This window comes from Triticum urartu, chromosome 6A (genome assembly GCF_056163025.1).
Source record: "Triticum urartu cultivar PI428250 chromosome 6A, HENAU_Tu73, whole genome shotgun sequence".
NCBI classification, from domain to species: Eukaryota; Viridiplantae; Streptophyta; class Magnoliopsida; order Poales; family Poaceae; genus Triticum; species Triticum urartu.
In genome coordinates, this window is record NC_141878.1 from 423668621 (window position 1) to 423680610 (window position 11990).

Sequence of the window (11990 nt, forward strand, 5' to 3'; positions counted from 1 at the left end):
TAGCTAAGTTTTCGTCTTCTTTAGATGTTGGTCACCATTTGTGGCTGGGAGTACCCCATGACCAGTTTGTTATTCCTGTAAACCGTTCGGCATCGCCATAATAAAGCTTTGGTTTACCACTTAAAAAAAAGATATAGGATCGAGATCTACTAGAGGCCAGCAGTCTTCTTCTTTTTTCTTTTACTTTTTTTGTTTTCTTTTATTTCATTTCTTTTTCTTCTCTTTTTTGTCATTCTTTTTTGTTTTCTTTTTTTCTCTCCATTTTTTGGTTTTTTGTGTGTTTTCTTATGTTTTTTGTTTTCACTCTACATTTTCGTACATGTCAAAAACATTTTCTGTAACAAGTGATCAACATTTTTTGTATACACGTCAACATTGTCCATATGCTATTTCAACATTTTTCAAATACTTGTTCAATAATTTAATACTTATAAAAAATTTACTTGTTCAACATTTTTATACTTATTTAACATTTTAAAATACTTGTTCAATTATTTTTTATAATTGGTCCATGTTTTTTAATACCTATTGCAACATTTTAAAATACTTGTTCAACATTTTTAATACTTTTTCAATATTTTTCAAATTCTTGTTCAACATTTTAAAATACTTGTTCAACATTTTTCATATACTTGTTCAACATTTTTTAATACCAATTTAACATTTTTCAATACTTGTTCAACACTTTTAATACTTATTCAAGATTTTTCAAATTCTTGTACACCATTTTTTTAATGCTTATTCAACATCTCTTCAAATGTGTTTTGAAGAGTGTTTTTCTAATATACATATGTGTGAAGAATATTTTAAAGTATAAAGAAAGTAGAAAATTAACAAAAACTGATAACAGAAAACAGAAAGAAAAAACAGGCTGTAGCTCCCGCACGGCTAGGCCGTTTCGTCTGGAGCTCGCTCCGACACAAGCGCATTCCCGAAATTACTAGTTGAGGAGTACTCATTGCAAAGATCACTTCAACTCACCTGATTGCGACAAGTGGCGCACATGCAGCACGCCACTTGTCGCAATCTGTGAGTTTTTCCTTTTTTCGTAGATTCGTTTATTCAAAATGTTTTATCTCTTAAACCGTGCGTCCAAACCTCGAACCGTTTTCATCGTTGGATTCCTCGCGTCGAGATTTTTAAAACAAGATCCCATGTTGTTAGGTTTTGACGAACTTTTTTTCACGAAAAAAACCGGACGAGAAAACCGAACCGGGAGAACAGGTTTTTTCCCTTTCCGAAAGAGGCATACCCATGACTCTCACGAAATCACAACCGTGCCTCTCGCAAAAGCAAAACCACGACTCTCGCGAAAGGAAAAAAAGAAAAAAAATATGTTTTTTTCGTTTCCAAGGAGGCACGGCCGTGACTCTTGGGAAAGCACAACCGTGCCTCTCGCGGAGCCAAAACCGTTTCTCTCGCGAAAAGAAAAAAAAACAGAAAACACGTTTTTTCCTGTTTTCGAGAGGCACGGCCGTGGCTCTCGCGAAAGCACAACCATGCCTCTCGCGGAAGCAAAATCGTGACTCTCGCGAAAAAAACAGAAAATGTGTTTTTTTTGTGTTTCCGAGAGGCACGGCCGTGACTCTCGCTAAAACACAACCATGCCTCTAGTGGAAGCAAAACATTGACTCTCACGAATGAAAAAACAAATAGAAAACGCATTTTTTCGTTTCCGAGAGGCACAGCCGTGACTCGTGAAAGCATACCCGTGCCTCTCGCGGAAGCAAAACTGTGACTCTCGTGTAAGGAAAAAAATATAGAAAACGTGCTTTTTTTGTTTCCAAGAGGCACGGCCGTGACTCGCGAAAGAAAAACCGCGCCTCTCGCGAAAGGGGAAAAAAGAAAACGAGTTTTTTCGCACAATTTTTTTTTCAATTTTTTTATCGAAAAATTAAGGAAGACCGGTGGAAAACCAAAACATCAAAAAAAATAAAAAAACCATTTAAAAAGCTGAAAACACGTGCAGAAAAATAAAGAAACATAATCCGGAGGAAGCGCCCAGAGCGTGACACGTGACGAATGGCTGAGAGCACCCCAAGTGGCGCTGATCGTTGCGAGGCTCCCGAAGGAGCGCTCGTTAACTAGTTGCTCTCGCACATTCCCCTCCTCTCGCGTAATGCGAGATATAGGGGCGTCCCTCAGGGAATAGTGAAGAAACGCGCACCCAACATTTCACCGCGCGCATTTTATTTTCGGGTCATACGCAGGGCGGGACCTACTGTTTTTCTCCTTTTTTCTATTGTCTTTTATTTTTATTGGCCTCCATAAAAATCTCCAGGATTTAAAAAAAATCTGAATTTTAAATAGATTTTGAAATATTTTTCAAAATTACAAAATATATACAAGAATTAAAACAATTTTTGTGAACTTAATTTGTTTTCAAATATAAAAAATATTCAGGAATTTTAAAAAATGTTTTAAATTTCAAAAAGTGTTCACAAATTTGGAAAAATTTCCTGGATTTCAGAAAGTGTTTGGTATTTGAAATTATTTTCACAAATGAAAAATGTACGTGTTTCAAAAAAGTTCCGTGAATTTGAAAAATGTCCTGCATTTTGGAAAATGTGCAAATTTTGAAAAATATAACCGGATTTTATTTCACCAATTTGAGAAATGGTCCAACCTTCAAGAAATGTTCACAAAATTATGAAAATGTTTCTGAATTTTATAAAGTGTTCTGAAATTTCAGAATATGTTGCAAAATTTGATAATATTATGGTATTTCAAAGAAACTTCGTGAATTTTAAAAGGTTTAAGGATTTGAAAAAATATTCACGAATTTTAAAAATGTTCACAGACGAATTTGAAAAGATTCCATAAATTTGAAAAAGTTCACATATTTTGAGTCAGGGTATATTTTTCAAATTCATGAATTCAGTATTGCGAAAATGTTCACGAAATGAACTCTCAAACATGTTCATGGTTTCAGAAGATGTTCATGATTTGAAAAAGTGTTTACAATTTCAAAAATATCCATGCTTTTGAAAATATTTGTGAAATGAAAAATCTAATGAAAGGAAGAAAGAAAAAGAAAAGCACCGAAAAGAAGCAAAACAAATAAGACAGGAAAAAACCAGCCTGAGTGTTCTAGAACCTTCCAAAAGCCAGAATATGGAGTCTCCCGCTTGGGCCGCCCAATATGCTGCGTACCGATCGTTGGGGTATGCGATTGTTTGCTACCCAGCGTCCTGCGCGGTTAATAAGATCTGCCCGATAAGCCGTACTCAGTGCTCATCACGTTTAATGGTCGAGGAAACGACTTAGGCTGACAAGATGGAGCATGAGGTATGCCGAGCGGTTTTCTTGGACTTTTTTTCTTTTGGTTGTTGATTCTTTTCACTTTTTTGTTTCTTTTATCAGTTTTCTTGGTTTTCTTTTGTTTTCTATTTTTAAATATACATGAATATTTTCATAATATACGAACATTTTTTAAAATTTCAAATTACTTTATAAATTTATGAACATTTCTAAACTTTTGTTAATTAAAAAGTGAATATTTTTAAAAGTTTGTGAACATTTTGTAAATTACAAAAGCAATATTTTTTAAAAAAATTATGAGCATTTGTTTGTGAATTTATTCAAAATTGCGTTATTGGTGCAAAAACTTTGTGATTTTTGAAAATTTCAAGAACATTTTTAAATTTTAGATTTTTAAAAAAATATTGAATATTTTATAATTTCTGAACAATTAAGTAATCTTGATTATTTTTTATGAATCCAGTTGCGAGGTTTTCCCGAGTAAACTGACCGAGCGCTCGTGGTGGGAAATTCACAACTTTGCTCCCCTATACTGCAACCGAGAAAACGACCTGTAGTCTGAACCCCTCGGGCTATTTTTTTTTTTTTTTTTGTTGAGGCAAGGGCTGTCTCTTTTCTGAAGCAAGAGTCCTGGAATGTTATTGGCGACTGACGGATCATCGAGAACAATGCCGACTGGTTGCGCGTGGTAGCTGCCGGGCCCAAACACAGTATACAGGCAACACAATGAGATTGGAGAAAAATGTATGGATGTCGGAGGCGAACATAATATCTATCTATGCTTTTGCTTCTCAAGAGGAATAACCGCTGTGGCACGAAAAGATACTGGTATTTGAAACCCGGTACTTTCTTTTCTTGCATGACCCACGTTAAGATGCTTTATGGAGAGCTACGAGTGCAACCCGAGAGGGAACATCGCCATGCCCTGGGTAAGCACCATCAGTTGTTGATCGCTGTCAAAGATGCCCGATGCACATGACTCGATTCTAAAGCAGTGCTTTAGAGGCTAGCCAGCTCGGGGAATGGGGAAATGACCAAAGCTGGAGTAGAAAACAAGGCCAACACGCTTTGACTAGTGACGAGGAAGTTGTCCCGCGCGTGCGCGTAGGAAGGACTCTGAAATGGACCGGTGCCATGTATGGTTGGCCCCTCAGTATCTAGCATGGATAAGGGGAAAATTTTCGGTTATCTTCCCGGCCAAGGGGATCTGGCGCCGCCGCGGCACGCCATCCCCGTGCCCCCGACAATCAATCACTGTGCTGAGAGGAGAGGACCTCCACACAACCAAAACCATTGCAAGGGCATCTTCAAAGCCGACCTTCAAATTTCCTCCCGCATCCGTCCGGACATCAAAACTAGCCGTATATGTCCGGTTACATTTCAAATGAATTTTAACAAAAATGAACAAATCTGAATCAAACTCAAACAAACATGACGATATTCATTTAAACTAGGATGATTTTGACATAAAACCGGACAATATTCTGTCCAGCAAACCAAAAACATTAAAAAGAAAAACCTAATCCTACACTATCCTATACTTGACAGTAACCTCGTAGGCCATGTCAGGCTGGCCGGTGGCTCCTCCGTCATCGTCGCTGGAGCTGTTGTCTGAGTTGTTGTCGTTTGGCTTCAGGCGGCGGAAGGGCGCGGTGTCGTGGCAGGGCTTTTTCCAGCAGCAGCCTGACGCTCGCGGATGATCCTTTCCGCTTCCTCCTGCCTCTTGCGCAATGCGGTTGCGCAGGGCAAAGCGGGAAGGGGACGCGGGCTCCGACTTGACGCGGAGGAGCGTCTCCGATGGCGCCGCCGGACCATTGACGTGGAGAACGGAGCGATGGAGCATGGCACCCATCTGCTGCTCGTATTCCTTGTAGTGGCGGTGTACACCGCGCCCTGCTTCGCCGGCTGCTGCCGTGGTGGGTGGTCCTCCTCGTCCCAGGAGGAGATGACGATCTCCTCCTTCTCCGAGGAGTCGACCACCGATGAGGATGACGTCCCCGGAGTTCGAGGGCAGCGTCGCCACGAGCTCGTTCCGGAGCTGGCACCTGCTGGCGCCGAGGCCCATGACTTGCCCATCGCGGATTTGTGGAGAAAGAGGGAGGGTGAGAAGGAGGATGTGTGAAGCGATGCAGCCAGTGCAATGTGGACAGCGGCGGAACACAACTTATATAGCCTCAGTCGGGCCATGCGAACGGACTGTCAACTGCTTCAATGCAACGCAACGGCCCGAGTTGGTTCATCGGGGAGTTACGTCCGCATTGAAGTAGCGGCTCCTGAAAGGTCGGGTCGGTCAACGCCGTCCTCCCACCCAATCACATCACCGACATCAATGTCAGCCGATGTGTGTTCTGGGCCGCCATTGATGCGGTGCGGGAAGCAGCGCGTGCATCGGACGAAAAGTGCGGGAGAGGCGGGTGGGGTTGTTTGGTGGTCCAGATTAGTGACGCGGACGTGGCAACAGTCCGGGTGCCCGCAATGCCTCCGGTTTGTATCCGTTTACGGGGGAAAATATATTTGAACCGGCGAACGGATAGATACAGGGCCGTGTTGAATAGCAAAATATGAGTGTATCCGGACGGTTGCGGCCGACTGGCGTTGGAGATGCCTTACTACCGAGCATGCTCTACGAGACCCGTAGCAGGAGAAATAGATTATGAGCTAGGCTATGGCTATAGGTGAATATATATGGCTATGGATATGGATTGAGTTGAAATAATTAGGGCCAAAGCCTGTCGGCACAAGAATCCTGCAATCTGAAAATTAGTGAAGGTCTAGGCTCAACCGACCAAAATATGTCAAGGTCTTCTCTTCCTCCGTCAAACTTGCACCAAACTACCCCGTGTGTGCATGCGACATTTATATCGTAACAGTTAAGCAGATCATGCAAGTTCCAATCATCAAGGTGACTGTCATCAGAGTTTCTTGCTGCAGCTGCTTTGCTAGTGACAGTGGGTGATGTTGCTGGGAATTTTGCAGCAACAGGAGAATCAGTCATGCCGACACTAAAAAGGAACGACCTTTTCTTTGACCGGACTACAAAGGAATGGCTTACTCCATCCCACGCGTTGGGGCTTTTACACGCGGATCCGACTTAGGGCATCTTCAATGCTAATCTTCAAACAGTCCGTTTTGAATCAAATAAACGGTTCAAATATGTTTTATCTTTCAATACGGTACCTCGTCCGTTCGTGGAATAGTCTGGCCGTTCGCTTTCCCGCAAACCAGGGGCTTAAGAGCGTCACGCATGCCTCCGACACCATGGTCTCACCCATAAACCCTCTTCCTTGCCTGAGCCGTTTTCCGGCGAAGCAGTTGCCGCACATTTATACCGGCCGGTGCCGCATTCATGCCAGACCAGAGTGGACGCGACCTCTCACTGGAGCCGGCGTTGAAGCGGCGTCCCGAACAAGAGGGCCGCCCACACCACGTCATGGTGCACACTTCTCCTCCCCGCATTCAAACGCCACCCGTCTGTCCGCGTCCCTCCATTAAACAAGCACGGTTGCCAAGGAACTTGCTCCGGTGCCCACATGCGAACACCACCCCTCCGTATGCCTGCCAACCGACATTAAACACCCCGCCACTTGGCCTGGCACACGCCCGCTATTTGTACGTGGCCAGGCTTGACAACAGCCGCATCCCACCTCCGCTCCCGATCTCCTCTCTGCACCACACCCACCACGACCTCGAGCTCCAAAGCCATGTGGCAGAGCTTCTCGAACGAACATAAGCAGGAGCTCTCCAGTATTGCGGCTGGCTGGCTAGCCCGCCGAGCTAGCCGGATACAAGATGGCTTGCCGGCGAGCTTTCCGTAGACCAGCGACATGGACAGGCCAATGGAAGAGGCGGCCAACGCGAGCGGGCACCGCTGCCCTCTTCGGTCCATGCCGGCATCACCATGGGCGAGGTGCGGGCACACTTCACTGACATGGCGGTGGAAGAGCAGGACGGTGTTCCGGTAGGTGAAGGCTGATACGTCCATTTTGCATCATACTTTTATATTGATATTTATTGCATTATGGGATGTTATTACACATTATATCACAATATTTATCCATTTTCTCTCTTATTTTATAAGGTTTACATGAAGAGGAGGAATGCCGGCAGCTGGAATTCTAGACTAGAAAAGGAGCAAATATTAGATACCTATTCTGGACAACTTCAAAAGTCCTGAAACTTCACGGAGAATTGTTTCGGAATATATAAAAAATATTGGATGAAGAAAGCACCAGAGGGGGGCCACCTGCTATCCACAAGGGTGTGGGCGCGCCCCCTGCCTTGTGGGCCACATAGCAGGCCCCCGATGCCCATCCTCTGCTATATGGTGTGTTTTGACCTGGAAAAAATAAGAAGGAAGCTTTCGGGACAAAGTGCCGCCGTCTCGAGGCGGAACCTGGGCAGAACCAATTTAGGGCTCCGGCGGAGCTATTCTGCCGGCGAAATATCCCTCCGAGAGGGGGAAATCGAAGCCATCGTCATCACCAACGATCCTCTCATCGAGAGGGGGTCAATCTCCATCAACATCTTCACCAGCACCATCTCCTCTCTAAGCCTAGTTCTTCTCTTGTATCTGATCTTTGTCTCAAAACCTCATATTGGTACCTATGGGTTGCTAGTAGTGTTGATTACTTCTTGTATTGATGCTAGTTGGTTTATCCGGTAAAAGATCATTGATGACCCACAAGTATAGGGGATCAATCATAGTCGTTTCGATAAGTAGGAGTCTCGAAGACAACTAGGAGCAGAAGGAAATGACAAGTGGTTTTTAGCAAGGTAATGTCTACAAGCACTTAATTATAAGTAGTGAGTAGTTTGATAACAAGATAATTTGTAACGACCAAGTAATGGTAATAGTAACCAAAGTGCAGCAAGGTATACCAATGAAAAGGACAGGCCAAAATGGTCTCTTATAATAAGCAAAGCGTTCTTGAGGGTACACGGGAATTTCATATAGTCACTTTCACCATGTTGAGTTGATTCGTGTTCGCTACTTTGATAATTTGATATGTGGGTGGATTGGTGCTTAGGTGTTGTTCTTACTTGAACAAACCTCCTACTTATGATTAACCCTCTCGCAAGCATCCGCAACTACGAGAAAAGTATTAAGAATAAATTCTAATCATAACATTAAACTTTTGGATCCAGTCGGTCCCTTACGAAATAGCACATAAACTAGGGTTTAAGCTTCTGTCACTCTCGCAACCCATCATCTAATAACTACTCCACAATGCATTCCCTTAGGCCCAAATATGGTGAAGTGTCATGTAGTCGACGTTCACATGACACCACTAACACTACAAAAAAAAGACACACCCGTGACATTTTGGGTCGAGCAAATTTTTTGCTATCATGCTTATGACACTTTTAGGACGATAATTGTGACAAAACCCGGTATCATCATAGATGTGGTGGGCTCCTGCTTCTATGACAAAAAATCATGATAGAAAATAGGCTTTTCGTCCTAGGCGGGCCGGAGACGCAGCTGCATGACATTCTTTGGGCCGTCCATGACGGAAAAAGGACGAGGGAAATATCGGGGAGTTCCCGGTTACGGTGAGTGGTCGGGGCCCGAGCGATGCGCGTTTCTCTCGTACGTACACACGTGTGTGTGGGACGTTGTGCTCTAACTGAACCCGAGCGAGGCGTTGGGCTCTAACTGAATCCGAACGATCGATTGATGGTTGTTAACTGAACCCGATCGAGTGATTCCTTCGCTACTGCTGCTAACTAAAGCTGGTCGAACCTGCTGCCTCTTGATGAACAGTGAGCGTTGTTGGGTGGGGGTGGATGAACAGTTCCCGGTGGGGGGGGTGGATGAACAGGACCCCATGGTGGTAGAGGTCATTGCCGGTGGATGAACAAGACCCCGTGTGTGGAGGGCTGGATGAACAGGACCCCATGTGTGGAGGGCTGGATGAACAGGACCCCGTGGAGGCTGGTTGAACAGTAGCCGGTGGAGGGCTGGTTGAACAGTAGCCGGTGGAGGGTTGAATGAACAGTAGCACATGGAGGGGTGGTTGAACATGACCCCATGGAGAGGGCTGGTTGAACAATAGTCGGTGGAGGAGCGGTGGAGGCTGGATGAACAGGAGCCCATGGATGAACAGTCGCAGGTGGAGGTTGGAGGAGGTCGACGGTGGATGAACAGTAGCTCGTGAAGGCAGTCGATGGTGGAGATGAATAGTATCACGTGGAGTCCCGTTTTGCGGTACGCCACACCCCTCCCGATGAATAGGACCCCTGTTTCGACTGTAACGCTCCAATACAAGTCCGTTTGCTCCGTTTTATGGTACGCCACACCCCTCCCGATCAACAGGACCATGTTTCGACCGTAGGAGGTCCAAGAGAAGTCCGTTCCCTCCGTTTTACGGTACGCCAGACCCCTCCCGATGAACATGATCCCGTTTCGACCATGGCCGGTCGAACACAAGGCAGTTTCCTCCGTTCTGCGGTACGCCAGGCCTCGTTTCCATCGGCTGTTCTGTCCAAGCCAGTTGGCTCCCGATGAACACCACGTATTCCGTTGCCTCCCCATGAACACGACGCATTCCGTTGCCTCCCCACGAACACGACGACGACGCAGTTTCTCCGTTCCGATCCAGCCATGTACACAAGCCCTGGCCATACGTATGCGCGAGTAGGCATTCGAGACCCCACCCGTATGTACGTATGTGGCCATATTTACTTTCTTGCACCCTGGCCGCTCTACATATGTGTACATGCTACGTGCGTGCCTCTACTATGACACGTGCCCTTCCTTACACGGCCACGGTTCATCGCTGCAGCCTGCAGACAGACCGATCGATCAATATGTATGTACAAGTTCGCGATCAGAATGACTACGCTATGTACGCTTCGACCAGGTGGGTCTCGACTGTCAGGCACTTCCTTGCATGCGAAGATGTAGCTGGTGGGTCCCAACAGTCAGGGGGCGAATCATTTTTTTGCCCGTAATATGGATGCACTTCCTTGCGTGCGAAGATGTAGCTGGTGGGCCCCAGCAGTCAGGGGGGAAACATTTTTTTCGTGAAATATGGTGGCCCGTCCGGTGGGTGAGGGAGTCCTGGACTAAGGGGTCCTCGGGCGTCTGGCCTGTTGGACATGGGCCGGATTATTGGTCCACGAAGATACAAGATGGAAGACTTTTTTCGTGTCCGGATATGACTCTCCTTTGCGTGGATGGCAAGTCAGGTGGCCGTATATACTATTTCCTTTCTATGTAACTGACTTTGTATAACCCTAGTCCCCTCCAGTGTCTATATAAACTGGAGGGTATAGTCCGTAGGGACAATGATAATCAGATAGGCTAGACTTCTAGGGTTTAGCCATTATGATCTCATGGTAGATCAACTCTTGTAACCCCCATACTCATCAATATTAATCTAGCAGGACGTAGGGTTTTACCTCCATTGAGAGGGCTCGAACCTGGGTAAACATTGTGTTCCCTGTCTCCTGTTACCATAAACCTTAGACGCATAGTTCAGGACCCCCTACCCGAGATCCACCGATTATGGCACCGACATTGGTGCTTTCATTGAGAGTTCCACCGTGTCGTCGAAGTCAGGGTTGATGGCTCGCCTTGTGATCAAGAACAACATCACCTCAAGCCAAACCCTTCGGCTGGGTGGCTTTATTATGACCGCCCGTTCGGCTGGTGAGCCCACGATGACTTCTCGGGTCATCGAAAATCGCCTTCGAATACTCCAGACAGATGGATCCAACGGAATTATCGTCCTTGAACGAACTCCTAGATCGCATCACCGCCTTGGGAGTTGCTACAGACTACGGTCGGATTGGGCTTAAACCGGATCAGAGAGAAATCAAATCTCCATCGATCACCCACTAGATAGCGGTAGTGGAGGAGAAGAACAACAACTCTCCCTCTATACTGAGGACGAACAATGTCCGGATTTCCGAGCTTGAAGAGTCGGATACCTGTCCATGGAATGACATGCCTTATCCTTCGAACTTGGAATCAGACGGTAGACCTGAAAAATCGGTCCATCTCCCGAAGCCCGAATTATTCGGCTCAGAAATTTCTCAAACTCCAGATCCCAAATTGGGTTAGGGTTCAGACTTAAATCCACCCACCCACCCAGATATACGCAATCTCACATACCTACGGCAGTAGTCTTAGGAAACAGCCCATCACTTTTGGGCCAGGTTCCTCCTTGTCAAGAACAAGATCAAGGATTGCCGCGACAAAAACGCGATCTCAATATTCCACAATAATTGTACGGACGAAGGAATCCTCAATGCTATCAACCGCCGTCGTGTGTTACACTTGCCGACTTGGCAACCATAGTACAGAAGTACTGCGCAATGGAAAGGGCCTGGAAAACCCAGGAAGCTCGTTGGGAGCCGCAAGCTCCCACTCAACCTTTCATCTGGGCAAAAAGGATGCACCCTCGAGAGGCGCTCAACACAGCAGTAAAGAAATACAAACCCATTACGGGGCGCGGAACCGTTTTGGAAGGATGGCTCGATAGGCCGTGCAAAATAGACACAACACCGGATACCATACCTATCCATAGCCTTAGAGCATGTTGGATACTCCGGCAAGTGGACAAGAGTGGCGAGGATATCCTCACCAAACATACCTCGGAACAACTCCCCCCGGAACACGACGACCGCAGATTATTGACAGTCTTCGAGACTTTCGCTTCAAACAATCGGCGCAAGAGGGCACTCCGTGACCTTGCCAAAGTCTGTCAAATCGCAACAATAAA